Source organism: Numida meleagris, chromosome 12, assembly GCF_002078875.1.
Source record: "Numida meleagris isolate 19003 breed g44 Domestic line chromosome 12, NumMel1.0, whole genome shotgun sequence".
NCBI lineage: Eukaryota > Metazoa > Chordata > Aves > Galliformes > Numididae > Numida > Numida meleagris.
This window is the reverse complement of record NC_034420.1, coordinates 1,011,687-1,030,403: the sequence shown is the minus strand read 5'-3', so window position 1 is coordinate 1,030,403 and position 18,717 is coordinate 1,011,687. Positions and strand designations below refer to the sequence as shown.

Genomic DNA, 18,717 nt, shown 5'->3' with positions numbered 1-18,717 from the left:
TGCCCTTACCCCTGACCCTGCCTATACCCCTGCCCCTGCCTGGGTCATAAGAGCTCCCCTTGCCCCTGCGCCTGCCTGGGTCATAAGAACTACCCATACCCCTGCCCCTGCCCCTGCTTGGATCATAAGAGCTGCCCTTGCCCCTGCCCCTACCCCTGACCCTGCCACTGCCCCTGCCCCTGCCCCTACCTGGGTCATAAGTGCTCCCCTTGCCCCTGCCCCAGATCCTCCTCCTACCCTGACCCTGACCCTGCCTGGGTCATAAGAGCTGCCCATGCCCCTGCTCCTGCCCGTGCCCCTGCCCGTGCCCCTGCCTCTGCCTGGGTCATAAGAGCTACCCTTGCCCCTGCCCCAGCCGATCCCCTGCCTGGGTCAGAAGAGCTGCCCTTCCCCTGCCGCTACCTCTGCTTCTGCCCGTGCCCCGGCCTGGGTCTTAAGAGCTGCCCGTGCCCCTGCCCCTGCCCCTGTCCCTGTCCCTGCCCCTGCCCCTGCATGGGTCATTACAGCTGTCCTTGCCCTGCCCCTGCCCCTGCCTTGGTCATAAGAGCTGCCCCTGCCCTTGCCCCAGCCCCTGCTTCTGCCCCTTCCCCTGCCTGGGTCATAATAGCAGTCCTTGCCCCTGCCCCTACCCCTGCCCCTGTCCCTTCCTGGGTTTTAAGTGCTACCCTTGCCCCTGCCAGTGCCTTGGTCATAAGAGCTGCCCTTGCCCCTGCCCCTACCCCTGTCTTAGTCAAAGACGTGCTAATGCCCTTGCCTCTGCCTCTGCCCCTACCAGGGTCATAAGAGCTGCCCCTGCCCCTGCACCTGCCTGTGTCATAAGAGCTGCCTTGCCCCTGACCCTGCCCCTCCCACTGCCCCTGCCCCTGTGTGGATCTTAAGAGCTACCCTTGCCCCTTCCCCTGCCACTGCCCATGCCCCTCCATTGGTTATAAGAGCTGCCCTTGCCCTTGCCCCTGCCCCTGCCCCTGCCCTTGCCTGGGTCATAAGAGTTGGCTTTGCCCCTGCCCCTATCCCTGCCGCTGCTGCTGCCTCTGCCCCTGACTGGGTCATAAGTGCTGCCCTTGCCCCGGCCCCTGCACCTGCCCCTTCCCCTGCACCTGCCGTGGTCATAAGAGCTGCCCTTGCCCCTGGCCCGGCCACTGCCCCTGCCTTTGTCTTAACAGCTGCACTTGCCTCTGCCCCTGTCCTTGCACCAGCCCCTGCCTGGGTCATAATAGTTGCCACGAGAATAGAACCACGAGATCTTTTTCTCATGCACCGCCATCTACATCTCTTCATAACGGTACAACTGAAGCACAGATGGTACCAGGGGATGGTGCAGGGACAGGGCACGTGCACGCAGCTCTGTGTTCTCACTCCTGCAGACGTGCCTGGCTGGCATTAGGGCTGCGAGCTGGCAGCTCTCAAAGGAAGTAAAAAGCCATGATGTACCCATGCCATCTGCTATAGCTTCCATCGCAGGGGCCAGCTGGGATTCTGCATCCCGTTCACACCTGTAAAGAAACAGGACAGAGCAGCACCTGTCATACACGTCCATATCCATCTCCAGATGGGAACAACAGGGGGTTACTCCACAGCGCTCTTCTCTCCCTTCTACGCAGGAGCATCTCAAAAATAGGAGCTGAGTGCCTGCAGCGGCACCGTGCTAATGCACAACAAACCAGGTGTGGAACTGTCTGGAGACGAGGGGAGAAGAGAACAGAAAGGGGGACGGAGAGGGGAGGAAAAGAGAAGGGGAGAGGCGAGCCCCAAAGGCTCTGTCCTTGCAGTGACTTACCTCTGGGCTCCATCAGAGAAACAAAAGCCAGGCAACTGGATTAAAAGAACCAGTGTAATTATCTAGCATCACAAACAGATAAGAGAAGTTTCTATTAAATGCTGTGATCTCTTTCTCCATCAGGGACCGGAGCTTGGTCTGGTAATGGCATGGGAGAAAGATCCAGGTCATCAGTTCCACAGCTACAGAGTGGGCAGGGAGACCCACTGGCTGGTCACGGGCAGGTTGCCAAATACTCTCTGCAGGCCGCGTGCAACACCATCACGGACTACATGGACCAACATGTGGCCACTCGAGCCTTTCTTACTGCAGCTCTCGGATGTGCACAAAGGAAGGTGGCACTAAAGCACTGGAGGAAAACGTGCCTGGCTCTTCCCCTGGGCTGTGGGCCGAGTGTGCCTGTGTTGGGAACTGAGCGCTGCCCGTCTCCCCCTGCCCAGCACATCCCCCATGGAAGGACAGCCCCAGGGCAGCGTGCCGTAGGGCCACGGGGACACTGCCTGACTTCTTACCCTCCTCGCTGCTCAGTTTTGCCCACCCACCTGCTCTTGGTTTTTGCCACGGAGTAGCACACGTCTTCCAGTAAGTCATGGCCATCAGGAGGAGGAGTATGGGATGGGCAGAGGCCATAGCTCCCCACACTCGTCCCCTGTTGCCACCACCACCACTGCAGCCACAGCAAGTGTTGCTGATGGGGGAGGCACAGAGCAATGCCTGTGGCACGGAACAGCGTCACAGCTGTTGAGGCCTTGTGAGCTCAGAGCATAGCAATGGCATCGGCGGGGCACTGTCACCTCACGGCCCCTTGACACTGGCTGGGGGATCCCTGTGGGCCGCTCCTCCTGTGCTGCGCTGCAGCCCTGGTGCAGCGGGGGCGAGCTCTGAAATGCTGGAGCAGAACTGCGGGGAGTACGTCCTGCAGGGCAGCTCTGTCCCTCTGTGAAGGCTGGGGTCTGCCTGGGCTGGGTGCAGAGCTCTGCCCCTTGCTGCGGGCACTGGCACTGTGGGTGAGGATTCCCAACTATCTAGACCAACAGGAAAGCACAGCTGAGATTTTCACTTCACTGGAACACAGAATGGCTTGGCTTGGAAGTGGCATTAAAGATGTTAGAGCTCCAACCCCACTGCCACGTGCAGGGATGCCACCCACTGGGTCAGGCTGCCACCATCCTCCCGGCCTTCAGCACCGCCAAGGATGGGGCACCCACAGATTCCCTGGGCAGCCTTTCGTAGTGCCTCAGCAATCCCGTGAGGGAATTATTTCTAGCTCCGTGGGCTCACGACACCTCAGGCCATTGAGAAAGAGATGCAACACAGAGCTGGGCTTGGCATGAAGGGCACTGCTGCACAGGTTATCTGTGGATGTGCAACAAGCGCTGCAAGTATGCAAGCCAAGTGGAGAAAGCCCCTCTGGGTATGAAGGACAATGGACTAATTTCCAAAACAACCTCATAGCTACCTGGGCCAAAGAGCAGGGCACTGAGTGGCTATTTCCCATCTCCTATCGCGCATTATTTGGGCAAATGGAATGGTGCAATGTGCTGTAAAAGACTGCACTGAGAGCAATGGGTGCAGGGACTTTCAAGCACTGAGATCCATATTTAGCAAAAGCCATCTGATTGCAGAGTGTGGCCACCTCACAGTGCCTTTCTTCTGCCTCCAATTACTGCTGTCATCCATCAGTGCCACCCGCTTGTATGGGAACTGCTCAGTCAGGGCCTGAACCACTGACTGAGCACCTGCAGGAAAGACCCACTCAGCCCTGGGAGCACAGGTCGAGGCAATTCACTGCGTGACAGGAAGGGCTGGAGCCTGGCTCCACCTCTCTTAGGCCTCATGGAAGGGCTGACTGCCACTGAGGAAAGATCTCTTTCTGGAGATCCCTCCTTGGTGGGAGCCTTTCCCTGAGAACCCTGAATCTTCTGATACAGATGAGCGATCTACTTCCCTTCCTTTGTAGCACCTTTCTGTTGTGCTGGTCCTTCCACCTCTTTTGTAACACCTTTTCCATCATGTTGGTCCTACTGATCGCTACAGGAATAGATGCCATTCCAAGTCAATGACTTTTTTGGTACCATATAACTAATGCAGTTGCAATTTTAGAAAGACTTCAGTGGTACCCAATTCTCCCATTTACTGCTACCTTAAAACAGCATGATAGTGATGTTGATTTCTCTACTTCATTTAGCTTTTCTGTTACACTTTCAAGAGCAGAACAACAAAGTACATCAACACGAATTACCTTTCAGCAAGTTCATATTCTTCTAGTTCAAAATACAGCCTTGCACAGACGAAACCATTCAACAATTTCTGAATGGAAAAAAAAACAAACATGACAGGCACATTTTAGAAGTACAGTACTTCTACAGAACTAATTGAACAGGGAAAGGCCTCTTTTCAGCAATGCATAACACTTGTAGTAGTTTATTACTAGTTATCAGCTCCAGTCCACTTCCTGCATTCAAGGCTTTGTTTCTGAAAGAGAGAGGACTAAGAAAGGAATGTTTTTTCCAATAACCTGCAGAGGCTACCGAAGCAAAACCGAGGCTGCTAGTGAAGCAAGCAGCAAATCTTTATCCTTGGTACGTTTCACAAACACTTCTGACTAAAGAAATCAGAAGAATGGGGTCTGCTACAGTTGAGCTTTTTCTTGTTGCAATGTAACAATGTTGCAGAAGAAAACAAATGCTACAAAATAAGAGTGAAGTTGTTACCCAGCTCCTCCTGCTCACGCTTCTGCTGTCTTCCCCTCCTGACTGCTCTGTCTTCTGGTGTGGGAATACAAGAAAGACTATTCAGAGCAGCACCTGCGGAGCAAGATAAACAGCATGAGAAAGNTGAGAAAGCAACACTGAGAACCAAGGGCATCTCTAGAAGAAGAGAAAAGCAAAAGTCAAGTAAGCTGCGTGATGGCCGCGTGATGATGACCCTGACGGGAGGAAGAGAGCGTGGCGAGGAACAACTCATGGCTCTGACTGGGTCAGCACCTGCGTGCACAGCGAAGGAGTGTTTGTGGAATGTTTTGCTGACGTGGAAAGGTGGATGGGAAAGTTAAAAGAGAAAACATGTGAATGTATGGAAGGGATGTTAGAACCTGTAATAAATCATTTGGATCGTTCACACCTGAGTCCGTGCCTCAGACGCTGTGTTCTGGTTTGCCTTTTTTACTTTCACTTTTGTTTCCTTGTTCTACCCCTCCATAAATAACTTTGAAGTCTTGTATTTCACCTTTCACTCACAGAGGGCGTGTTGTGAAGTTATCTTGGGCAGGTAACATCAGAAATAGATTACTGCATCTGAAATGTTACCGAGCTCCGGCGGCCCCTTTTTGTATTGTTCTTGCACGAAAGGAACCTAAACCCGGTCCTGGCCAAATACCACACACAGCATCAATATGATGTGCAGCAAAATGGCAAAATGGCGTTTATTGGTAAAAGCTAAAGAAATATATAGTGTTTCTTATCTTCTTGCTAGACTGTTCCAGAAGCTCACGCGGTGCTCCTGGCCAATCATATTGAATCTCCCGCTTCTGACCCGTCACTTCCGACAGGCCATACACGGCATTGTTGTGCTTCTAAGAAGCCCAATCCCCTGTGTCCACGACACAGGCTCAGCCTCTCAGGCGAACCAATAACAAGCTTATGGGGAAGGGCCTTTCTGCGTTACAAACCGAGGTCCGCAACACGCCTACTACAACAGTGAAAAGCGTTTTCTACCTGCATGAAGGACCTAGAGAACTAGTAAGTCACAAGCAAAAACTTGATGGTAGACGTAAACTAGGTAACAGAAATCTAAAATGAATCTAGCCATGCCGCGGAGGGGGTAAGGGTAGCTACCGGGCATGGATCTAGCCAGCCAGCAGATGAAAAGCCTCAAGTCCACGACGAGGGAAGGGGCAAGGAGCCCCCGATCGGCGTGAACGCAGCTGCGCCATCGAGAAACAGCTGCTAACCCATCCAGCCCACCAGGAAAGCCTCGAGAGGAGACTTGCATCGACAGGAGGATGCTTGACTTGAAGAAGTCGGAAGAGAAAAGCGGAAAACAACCACGGCAGAGAACGTAAGGTGAGTGAAGGCAAGGTAAGTGCAAGGGGATGGGCGAGGGTACAAGGAAGGGAAAGCAAAAGGAGCAAACAGCAAAGGAAAGCCAAGGAAATGAATTTCCAAAGAAGGGAAAAGAGAAGGAACGCATTTAGGAAGGGAAGCAAATCAGGCAAAGAAAAGAACTGGCAACTCAAGGAACCAACAACAAAGAACAAAAACCAACGCAAAGCCAAGCAAGAGGAGCAGGACAGAAAGGGAAACTACAAATGCCAAGCAAAGAGACAAAAGGAAAAGAAGAGAGCAAACCAAAGCAAAGCAAAGTGAAAACAAGAAAAAGAAAAGCAAGAAAAATACAAAAAAGCAAAGGAAAACAAGACAGGGAGAAAAGGCCAAGCGGAGAGCTGCGCACAGCAGAGCAAAGCGCAGCCCAGAAGGAGAGAAAGAGAACGGGAAGGATTCCACAATTTAACGCAGACAACTTGGGCCTGAAAACAAAACCTCAGAAAGAAAGCAAGTGAAAAAGGCAAGTGGGGAGCATCCACCACCACGCCACCCGGACCCTCCACCCGCAGAAAGAAACCCCCTGGCAGCACCAGCCTTGGAGGACTCACGCGCACCCGCTGCAGATTCTGGCTCCCATCCCTCAAGGCCTGCACGCTGCACGAGACGCTGACGAAGACGTCGCTCCCTGGCGGCCACAGCGCCTCGGCAGAAGGACAAACGTCTCGGTGAATAGGCAAGATGGATGACTGTGGGGGATCTCCCGGACATCTAGGATCCTCAGATCGAAAGCCCAAAGGCCACACAATGTCTAGGAACCAGCAGTGACCAATGGGAAAGGCAGGAACGATTCCAGGGATAAACACTCCAGATTACCTGTTGTGCAGGAAACCGGATAGAAAACAGGACTCCAGCTGCTTCCGGGCACAGGAAAAGAAAAGAAATCCTGGCCAAGGGGAATCAGGAGTATCCAGCAGGCCAAGACTTAAATGAAATTGCAACTATGCAAAGGCTTGCAACAAGAGTAGTAAAGCAAACTAAACTCCAAAATAATACAATACAAAAAAAACTACAAAGCAAGCAAACATCACGCAATCCAGAAAAAAAAAGTATTGGAATGTCTGGAATAGAATACAAATCCATGGCAAAACCAAGAATTTATAGAACGTAAATTTTAAAAAACAAAAACGGCTAATCAAAGCTTATCGAGGAAAGTTAAAGGAAAGAATAATAAAAATAGGTAAAAAGCAAAGCCAAGGATAAGAAAAAGTGAAGTTGAAAGCAGAGAAGAACACGGCAGTGAAAAGAAATATGATGGAAGAAGTTAAAAAAGCAATGCCAAGCAATGCAAGGCAAATAGATGAATGAAAAACAAAAGAGCAAAGCAAAGCAAAGCAAAGCAAAATGAAGAAAAATAAAAGAAAGAAGAAATAATAAAATCCAAGTAAATCAAGACAGACAGAAATGTTTAATAGGTAAGCTTGGCACTGAATAGCAATGCGCAGTCAAGAAGGAAATAAAGAAAAATTCATCTATTTAAGGAATGTCACGGCTTTATGGTATTTTTTTATCGTTATTCCACATCATAACATCATATAGTGTTCTGGGATTCCCAGAGGCAATGCTCCAGTCCCATGAATTGTCGATAGTTCTGCATGCTCCCTGTACTCTCCAAGAGTTTTGTTAGAAAGCTTAGCTGTATATCAGGCCTGCAAACAAGGCCTTAAAATCGGGGCAGACTGCCAGTACTCTGACAAGTCTGTAAATTCTCTGAGTGCTTCTGTAAAGAAAAGAAAGATGTATTTGCTTTCCTCAAAACCTGAGTGACAGGGAGTGTGGAGGGACTTGGGAGAGACTTCAGAGAGACGGGCATTGCTGGTGTCATGGAACTTTACTCCTCAACACCTGCAAGATCTTAAGAACCTACACAGGTTATTTGAGAGAGGGATGCTGCGGCTCAGGTAGATCTGAGGAAGCACAAATGATCTGAGGCCTGGCTTATGCCTACCAGCCCTTATTCAATACTATCCCAGAGAGGGAAAGACTCTCTGAAACTGAGCGAGACAACCTCCAAGCTGAAAGGGATAACCTCCGGGAGAGAGTACGAACTGAGCAAGAGTCCTGGAGCAGGAAGGGACAGTTTCCAGGAGAGTGTCCGAACTGAGAGGGAGAATACCTGGGTAGAGAAAGAGTCTCCTAATTGAGAGAGACAATCTCCAAGCTGAATGAGACCTCTTCCAGTCCAAATGAAACCTCTTCCAATCCAAACGAGACTGTTTCCAATCTGAATGAGACACCCTCCAATCCAAATACGACAGACTCCAAATCAAACAAGATCACCTCCAATGAGAATGAGACTGCCTCCAATACTCACAAGATGACACGCTCCAGTCTGAACAAGACTGCTCTCTGTAGCTTGACTCAGAGGCATTGAAACTGCGCAACCTGGTCAATCACAGGAGGCACCAGTATCAATGTCAGCTGCCCCTGTAAGAGGATGTAAATTGAAATGGATATCGCCACATTCCGAATGGGAGGAAGAGAAGGAGGAGGAAGGAGAGGAAGAAGAACCAGGAGATGGGCCCTCAACAAGACCACTGTCACCAACACTGAGGAAGGCAGCAGCAAAAACTAAGAGAGCAACAGGTACCAAATGCTACAAAAACGGTGCACAGACAGCAGTACTGCACCAACAGGGATTCCTCGCTCCCCAGTCCTAAGTTGATTCGTCAACTAGAGAGGGAGTGATCAACAAAACTCACTCACCTTTTAACAGCCCCATATGGACAGCGTGTAAAGCCAGTGGTGAGTGGAGGCTGACGGTAGACTACCGTGGCCTGAATGAAGTCACACCCCCACTGAGTGCTGCTGTGCCAGACATGCTCCAACTCCAGTAAGAACTGGAGTCCAAAGCAGCCAAGTGGTAAGCCACCACTGACACTGCTAACTCCTTTTTCTCCATTCCTTTGGCCACACTTTGCTTTTACCTGGAGGGGCGTTCAGTACACCCAGAACCGTTTGCCCCAGGAGTGCAAACATAGTCCAACAATTTCCCATGGGTTGATCCAAACTGCACTGGAACAGGGATATTGATGATACTATTGTGTGGGGCAATACAGCAGAGGACGTTTTCAAGAAAGGAGAGAGAACAGTCCAGCTCCTTCTGCAAGCTGGTTTTGCTATTAAGCAAAACAAAGTGAAAGGGCCTGCATAGGAAATTCAGTTCCTAGGAATAAAATGGCAAAATGGGCATCGTCACATCCCAGCAGATGTGGTCAACAAAATCACTGCCATGTCTCCACCCACTTGTAAGACAGAGTCACAAACTTTTCTGAGTGTAGTGCGCTTTTGGAGAATGCATGTCCCAAACTATAGCCTCATTGTGAGCCCCCTTTATCAGGCAACGTGGAAAAAGAATCATTTCATGTGGGGCCCTGAGCAGCAGCAGGCTTTTGAGCAAATTAGACAGGAGATAGCCCGTGCCGTGGCCCTGGGGCCAGTACAGACGGGACAGGATGTAAAGAACATCCTCTACACCGCTGCTGGAGAGAAAGGTCCCACCTGGAGTCTGTGGCAAAGAGCCTCAGGAGAGACCCGAGGCCAACCCCTGGGATTCTGGAGTTGAGTGTACAGGGGGTCTGAAGAGTGCCACACTCCAACTGAGAAGGAGATCACAGTCATGTACAAGGGAGGTCAGGCTGCTTCCCAAGTAATCGGTACTGAAATGCAGCTCCTTCTAGCACCCCAACTGCCGGTGCTCAACTGGATGTTTAAGGGAAAGGTTCCCTCCACCCATCATGCTACTGATGCCACTTGCAGTAAGTGGACTGCATTGATTACACAATGAGTTGTCCAGGAATCTTAGAAGTGATCATGGACTGGCCTGAAAATAAAAAAGTTTGGAACGTCTCGAGGAGGAGAGGTATTGCGTGCTAAAGGAGTCCCACCATACAATGAATTACCAGGAAATGAGAAGAAATTTGCCCTGCTCACAGATGGGTCACATCGTACTGTAGGGAAGCATCGCAGATGGAAAGCTGCTGTGTGGAGCCCTACACGACAAGTTGCAGAGGCCACCGAAGGAAAAGGAGAATCACGTCAGTTTGCAGAGGTAAAGGCTGTCCAGCTGGCCTTAGATGTCGCTGAATGGGAGAGGTGGCCAATGCTTTATCTTTACATTGACTCATGGATGGTGGCAAATGTCTTATGAGGGTGGTTACAGCAGGGGAACAAAACAACTGGCAATGAAGAGGTAAACCTATTTGGGCTGCTGAACTGTGGTAACACATTGCTGCCCAAATTAAGCATACGGTTGTAAAGGTGCATCATGTAGATGCTCACGTGTCCAAGAGTCAGGCTACTGAAGAACAACAGAATAACCACCAGGTAGATCAAGGCGCCAAAATTGAGGTGGCTCAAACAGACTTGGACTGGCAACACAAGGGTGAATTATTTCTAGCTCGCTGGGCCCATGAGACCTTGTGCCTCCAAGGAAGAGATGCAACACATAAGTGGGCTAGAGACCGAGGGGTGGACTTCAATATGGATGCTATTGCACAGGTTGTTCATGACTGTGAAACATGCGCCACAATTAAACAAGCCAAGAGAATGAAACCTCTCTGGGGGGGAAGGGTGATGGCAAAAGTATAAATAGGGGGAGGCGTGGCAGGTTGATTCTATCACCTTCCCACGAAGCTGCAATGTTAAGCGTTATGTGCTCACCACGGTGGAGGCAACCACTGGGTGGCTCGAAACATATGCAGTACCCCATGCTACCTCCCAAAACACTGTATGAGGTCTGGAGAAACAAGTCCTGTGGTGACACGGCACTCCAGAAAGAACTGAGTCAGACAATGGGACTCATTTCAAAAATTCCCTTGTAAATATTTGGCCAACGATCATGGCTTTGAGTGGATTTATCATATCCCCTAGCATGCACCAGCTTCTGGTAAAATCGAACAATACAATGGGTTGTTACAAACTATGCTGAAAGCAATGGGTAGCGGAACATTTAAGCACCGGGAGAAGCATTTGGCAGAAGCCACCTGGTTGGTCAACACTAGAGGATCGATCAATCAATATTGTCCCACCCAATCCAGCTCCCTACATACTGTAGAGGGAGATAAGGCAGTACATGTCAGCACATGTAAACAGCATGTTGGAAAATGCGGTTTGGGTCTTTCCAGCATGTGGAAAAGGCAAACCTCTCCATGGAACTGTTTTTGCTCAGGGACCTGGCTCCACTTGGTTTGTGATGCAGAAAAATGGGGATGTTCAATGAGTACCACAAGGGAATTTGATGCTGGGGGAGCGCAGTCAGTAATTCCATGTATACATACATATACAGATATGTGTGTGCGTAATGCATGTTAATTATTGTTTGTATGTATATACACAGAGAGAGAGAGTATGATGTAGCAATGCAGAATAAGCAGTGGAAAGTCATGGTTTTATGATTTTTGTTTTCGGTATTCCATATCATAACATCATGTAATGCACTGGGAGTTAAAGAGTTAACGCTCCAGTTCCGTGGACTCCCCATTTGCCGGGTACCTGGTTCTCAGAAGAGAAGAACTACATACCCCAGAGGATTTTGCGTTCAGACGGAGAGAGAAAACTTCTCGCAAGTCACGAGACTTTCCTTTTTATCGCTGCCTGGCAGTGTGTGTACTCCCCAGCCACCTCGCCTTCAGTTTTAGAGTAAGGCCTTCAGTTTCAGACACTCTCTCTCTTATTTGATTTGATTTATTAGCCTCAATTCCAATTATATTGTATTATATTGTGTTCTCTTGCATTCTGATATCATGTTTAGTAAATTAACTTTCCTCCTCAGATTACTGCCGCCATTCTGGTTTTAGGCCCATCTCCCTACCCTTCCACCTTTTCCCTTTTCCCCTTTCCCAGGGTGTGGGTCCGTGGGTCAGCCATCAAACCCCACCTTCCCCTTTTCGAGCCGTGGGCCTGCTCTCCCCGCCACGGACACAGATCTAGAGCTAACTCTGGGACAACAATGACCTACTGCAGGTGGGATTTATTCTCTGTGTTTCTAAGCCTACCTCTTCAGCAGATGGGAAAGACCGGTTGTATCACCCATAAAATATCAAGACTTCAGGGTTCTGCGTTATGTGCAGCAAAACTTCATCTTAGGAGGGGCTTACAACAACAATTTTAACTATTCTGAAAGCCACCCATTGGTTCCTGTGGAGAGTAAAAGTAAAATGAAATCCAACGAGCCTGTGCTCTCACTACAGGCTATCAAATGTAATGACACAGTCCTCTAGAGTGGGATGCGTGAACGACATGAGTCCTACAGCAGTTAAAAGCTTCATTTCAAAAAGAACAACCTTCCTCTGAGGCAGTAACAGCAAGTGCAATGTGCTCTCCCCACACCCCCGCTCACATGAGTAACCTGCTGCCGCTTGGGGTCCTGCCTGGCAGGGAGCTGCCCCAAGCGCTGTCCCACACCCACCCCAAGCAGCCTCACCAGCACAGGGCAGCACTCAGCCCAGCACCAGGCAGGGCACCCTGCACGGCGCTCGCCAGGCTGTGGCTGTGTCGGCTCCCATCCTGCTGCGCCTGCAGTCCCACTGACCCCAATGCTACAGCCTGTGTTGTGTCATCACGAGGCTGAGGGAGGACAGAGGCAGATTCTCGGTGGGCTTTGCCCTGTAAATCCCATCACACAAGCTGGTACTCTGAAGTTGATGTGGTTTAAAACCTCCTTGGGAGCCCCTCTCTTCAAGGAGATAATTCTACAAGTCTGAGTCCCACAAAGAGTGCGGGCCGATGACAACCGGCACCGTGACAGAGACCCTATCCTAAGCAAGACCATGCCCCTAACACATTCAAATTAGCATGGCAGAACCCGACTTTATTTTCTGTATTAATCTCTGTCTTGATCTCACATAGATCAAAATCACAGATTCAGCACCTGCAACAAGTCTAGACTGAGCAAAGCTTTTGATAAAGGGAGCAAAGAGATCAAGACAAGATGATGCAGTGTGATGGAGTCAGAGCAGCTGGCCAAGCAAAGACCATGTGCATGCATTTGCAAGCTGGGTGTGCTCCTGGAGCTGGCTCTATCCAGCCAGCTCTATCACTCACCATCAGAAGAATTCCTGAGTACCCTCTTGGAGAAAGCTATACACTGACACTACTGGAGTCAGTTCTCATCAATTAGCTCTCTTCACAATTTCTAGATGCCTCTTTTCTTAACATGCACCATTTACTTTTCCAAGTTGCATTTCTTTTTGCCTTTCCATTTGAATGGTTTTGAAATTCAAGTCTCTTCTATTTAGAAATTCCATGATTGCTGTAATACACTTAGTAGGTATTTGGACTTCTATCCTGATATGTTCAATGCATTTTACTAAAATAAAGAATACTCAAGAACTTATTCCAGTGCAGGCTGCACTGACCAGTGACTTGGACAGAAATAACTGCAAGTCACAGACCCACTGGGCTCTTGGTAATGATCCATAAACCAAATGTAGTAACGCTCCACATTTTTAATTTCCTCCTTTATAAGGGTACATCTTATTTCTTCTGCTTGCTCTCTGACTGCTTGGAACCTCAGTGCGTACCCCAAGACCCAGAAGACTCACCAGAACACTACATCATGCTGCAGACAGGGGCTGCGTGGCAAGAACTGATTCCTCCTCAACTTGAGGTGACCACCACGGCAGGCTCAGAGACGAGATCCTCTGGGTGGAATGGACACAAGCCCTGGAGCTGCAGGTTCTCTCATGTCAACCACGCATATCCCAGTAGGGACTTTTCCTTGGCTGACAAAAGACATGCCTGCACATTTAAACTGCTCTTTATTGCTGTCAATTGCTGGCAGTAAGACACTCAGGTGGCTTCCCGTTTCTTTACACAATGTGGTTTTCCACTGCCGTGACAACATCTACAGTAACAACAGGACAGTGACACCTTGAGCTGGCAGGTCTGGTAACCACACTGAAGTTATTCTGCCCGGCTGTCAGCTGCACTATCACCGGCTCCAGAAGTGCTGAATGTTTAGGATTTCTTTTTTCCTTTTTGCCCTCAGAACGCTCTCATGTCAAATTGCCTTATTATTCCACTTGCTGGAGGAAATAAGATACCTTCCTTCCCAATCAATGGTAAGATTTTGATCGCATTTCTTGCTTTATGAGCAGAGGCATTAAGGAGCAGAAAACTTGCACTTAACTTACTACAGAATCCTTAGTTCAGTTGGAAAGGCACCTGTATGGTAACTGTTGAGGCATGGCCTGAACCACTGATTGAGCACCTGGGGGAAGGACCCACAAACACCATCGAGTCCAGCTGTCTGAGCTGACAGTTTAGAGCTGGCATTGTTGAGACAAGTACCTTAATGCAGTCAGATACAATCATCCAGGCTCACCACATCTAAGAAGCTCTCTAGTTACAAAATATACTTAGGGCTCACACCTCATTTGCAACCTTCATGATTCCATGTCTTTAAGGACAACTCCCTGAACTGGCCAGTGCTTCCTGCAGAGGGGAGGAGCACTGCCCTGGGCCAGCCCCCTCCCCAGAGGCAGCTGCTGCCACCCACCTGCTGCCCTGTCCCCAGCCCAAGGGACCTGGCCCAGGCTGCCCTGCTGCTCCTGCCACGAGTCCCCAGGGGCTTGCTGCCCCTGCCACGGGGCAGTCCTGTGACCCACCACAACACCACTGAGGATGGCCTTGTGGTACGCTACCGCATCTTGAAAGACTGGGTTTTTGGAGCTGCATGCATGAAATTATTTAGAGAATGAACAAGGACACAGAATGGGGGGGAAGAACGAGGCTGAAGGATTTTGTAGCTCTCTCCACATCCGAATTCAACATATCAGAATTAATTCCCATAGAAACACTTCCTGCTTTGAGCACTGGGGTGGCTTCTCCTGTTCCGCCGCACACCTGCTCCGTGCTCAGCCTTGCACTAGCTTGGCCCTGGGGAGCAAAGCACCAGCCTGGGCTTCGGGTCCTAACAATCCCAACCTCCATCCACCCAACCAGGTCCTTTCATGTCATTAATGTGCTATAGTCTCTGTGGACTTCAAAACAGCCCAATCTCCTAAAGGGGAGCTGGCAGGAGCCATTACATCATGGAATGCATGCCTGCCAAGACAAAGCGCGCTGCCCAGCAGCTCCCACCTCTGTGGACTCCCAGGATCAGTGTTCTGACTTCTGTTTCATACCTCAGCCCCTAATCAAACTGTATCTAAGCTGAATACCAACACTAGTTCTGTTTTACAACTCCATCTGTTAAATTTAGAGGTGAAATAGTAAGGCTCTCATGCAGTCACCAAACTCACATGACACCAAGTTTGTGTTGCCTGGACAACACAGAGAGATTTTCAGTGACATCAGCGTGCTTTTGATGAACACACAGAAAATAATACTTTGGATGGCCAGGAGCCTCTCCTTCAAAACCTGCTCAACAGCTTCAACTTCAGAATGGGTCACAGACAGCAACTCAAGTTTCTCATCTGTGGCTTATCATTTCTCAGAGTATGTGACAGAGATGAACTCTTCACTAAGAAGGGATGCAGCATTTACCAAGAGCAGGTAGGTTGCTTTTTCTGAGCAATAGGCAGCATTTTCGAAGCATAAGCAGAAAAATGCCCCTTTGGAAACAGCACTCACTCTCCTGCGGCAGGCGTGCACATTCACCTCAGACCAAACAGACTTGCAAGTCAAACTCAGCTATCATTTGGAATGCAGGCCCTTTTCTGTAGATGCTGCAGAGCACAAGGTGCTCCCCAGATTGGCCTATTGTAACAAAACGCACACTTGCAGGACCAATAACCAACCAATTCAACACAGCTTCCCACTTTTGTGATGGCATTAGAGGGCACAGAATCATTAGGGCCCATTCAAGGGGCAGGGAAGGGAGGCACGCTTTGCTGTTATCTCTGCCAGATTAGAACTGGGTGTGCACACGCGTCACGGAGACAGTCAAATGAAAATAGCTGGTGCACAACTTCACCAAACACGGAGAAACTGAACCTCACTCCAACTTTTCTGTAAACTATTAAGCTTCTGGGACAGGAAAGGAATGTAGTCCATTTGGGCACAGAGGGCAACTACAAAAATTATCCGTGGAAATATGAGCCGTCTTCCTTCCTTTTACTATTTTTAACTTCTTTTTGTGAATGAAATACATCTGTTTTTATGGGGTTTTTGTTGTTGTTTGTTTTTGTGAAAGTGTGTTTTGTTGGTAGCGGTGTTTTGTTGTTTTTCCCCTTTCTTTCTTTCTTTCCCCTGCCACGATTCACTTCATACTCCAGTCAGAGTCCTTTCAGCCTGTGGCTCGCTCCTCAGGCTCTGACTTCAGCTAGAAAATGCTCACAAGCCACGGCTGCACGGTCTGACCTCTGACTGACACCACACTCCTCACCCTGGGAAACGATGGACTGCAACCAACCTCTTGCAAACACAGAAACCTGTGCTAAGGGCAGTCATTCCTGAAATATTGGTACCAACAAAACACATGCGTCAATTACTTCAGTTGGTGTGGGAATTGAATGTTTTCTGTATACAGTTTACAGGCTGAAAATCTTACACAGTAAACTGCAGGAGGACCACGTGCTTTCTCCGCTGGGCAGCAAGGAACAGACCCCGCGTCTCCCAGGCGGCTTCACCACCCCCTCCCACGCAAGGACCCCTGGGGAGTGCACCTCCTCCCCTCCCCCTCGGAGGGCTATACCAAAAAAGGCAGTTTGCAGTAACCAAGGAATTAACTCTTTAACTGCCCGTACCTTACATGATGTAATGATGTGGAATACTGACAACAAAAATCACAAAACCATAACAGCAGCCCGTCACAAGATTCCAGGTATTATTTACGTTACTGCACTATTCCACATCATACATGCTTAGGGGACTGCAGCAATAAGAATGAAAGATCATTCCCGTGCTAAAGAAGCTACACACTAAAGAAAAGCCCACTGAGCAGCTGGGAAAGTACCACCACCACATACTGACCACTTTGCTACAGTCACTCTCATGCTGGCCCTGCTGCCATACTTCTTCCAAGAAATAGCCCTGAAGGCAGCCTGACTTCTTAAGGCTCTCATTCAGTGATCAGATTTTCAGTTGTATATTTGAACTTCAGTGAAGAAAGGTACAGAACTGCTTCAGTATTCCCCTGCATTGAGAACAAATGCTGCACAATGAGCTCTGACAGCTGTAGCAGATACACATTGGAAGTGTAATTCCACACACAACAAAGAACCTTGTCCAGGTTGTCTGCCACATAGACACAGCGTTCCTCTGTAACTTTGGTCTGGAGCAATCCCAACAGTTTTCTAAGCCAAGCTGGATGCTTGCAGGAGCTCCTTCAGCCTCTGAAAGAGCACCTATCTCTGGAGCACAGCAAGGCAGCTGCTTCATAGCATGCCAACACCCATTCAGGGAAGGAAGCAAAGGAAAATACCACATCCACTGAAATCTCATTCGTAAGAACGTACATGTGGCTCAGGAACAGAGCGAGACAGAGTCATTGCAAGGGAAATGCTACGCAAACAACTTCCCCTTCACTGTGTACCACCACTGCCATTAGTGAGGGGTCGAGTTCAGAGACACAACGGGGCCACACTCATTAGCTGCTGGGTGCAGCCCTTCCACAGGACAGTGTTCAAGATGGGAATCTCAGCCAAGTTCGCTCACAACTCTTGCAAGTGGGAATGCACTTCACAGTCCCCTGCTAATTCCTTCCATGAGAGGATGGGGATTAGGGTTTTCCTGCGCGTTTTTTTGTTTTTTTTCTTAATGGAAAATGACCACCATTAGGAGAAGGAAGACTGCACCAACTCCGAGTACAGCTGTTACCAGCCTCAAGAGGGAGTTAAGGTAAGCTGTAGAGATGCACCTTATGATCAAAATACCTCTGAGGAAAGTTACCCCTAGATGAATGTAAGCACACAAAAAGCTGTGAAAGGCAGGAACTCTTGCCGTGGGCCCGCAGCACACAGACAGAAAGTGACTTCACTGTTGTCACAGATCTTGCCAATAACACAGAAAAATGCATCAAGCTGGCACTATCTTTTTCAAAACAATTTCCTGGGCAGCGCCACTGTCAACGGTTTACGGGCGTTAGGCCCGGTTCCATGATGAATGGGACAGGGGATCCACGGGCCCACGCCCCAGGAAAAGGGAAAAGGGGAAAAGGGTAAGGAGATGGCCCTGAAAGCAAAGAACAGCGGCAACAATCTGAGGAGAAATAAACTAATTTACTAAATAAAATATCGGAATGCAAAACAACACACTATAATACAATATAATTACAATTGAAGCTGATAAATCCAATACAGAGAGAGAGAATGTCCCAAAATCAAGGTAGGCCTTACTCTACTACCGAGGATAAGACGGCTGGAGAGCAAGGTGCTGCCAAGATGAGAGACAGCGGAAAAAAGGGACGAGGTCTCATGATCTGCAAGTTTTTATACTGCGAGCTTTTATCTTTTCCCTCCGGCTGGAAAAATGGTAACAGAGGAGAAAAGTACCGTGGGGACTGTAGTAGTCCTTCTCTTCTGAGAACTAGGTAAATCCACTACATGATGTTATGATGTGGAATACCAATAACCGAAAATCACAAAACCATGACAGCCACTAAACAATCCTGGCAGTAACAATACGAGCACAGTAAATGACACAACTTACATACCTGTCTGATTCCCCAGCAACTCTCCTCTCCAAGAAAATCCATCTGATTACTTCACAAATACTTCACTCAGAAGCTCACTGCTTTTTTTCTTAAAAAAAAAAAAAAAAAGACCAGTAATTGATGTCAAACACGTAACACAAATAGAGCTTACCTTTAACGCTAAAATAACCATTCCCACATAGAACAGACCACTTGATTTATCAGGGGCCCAAAGGTGCAGGTTACATTCTCACTGTTGG

General features: G+C 48.9%; 1 long non-coding RNA gene across 1 annotated transcript in view; it reads right to left on the bottom strand.

Annotated features, from left to right (window-relative positions):
- Nucleotides 1-1,856, bottom strand: part of LOC110405542 — a 4,740-nt gene extending 2,884 nt beyond the window's left edge. Inside the window, exon 1 of the long non-coding RNA XR_002442935.1 lies at nucleotides 805-1,856. This is a non-coding gene — a long non-coding RNA (uncharacterized LOC110405542). The remainder of the gene's footprint in view (nucleotides 1-804) is intronic.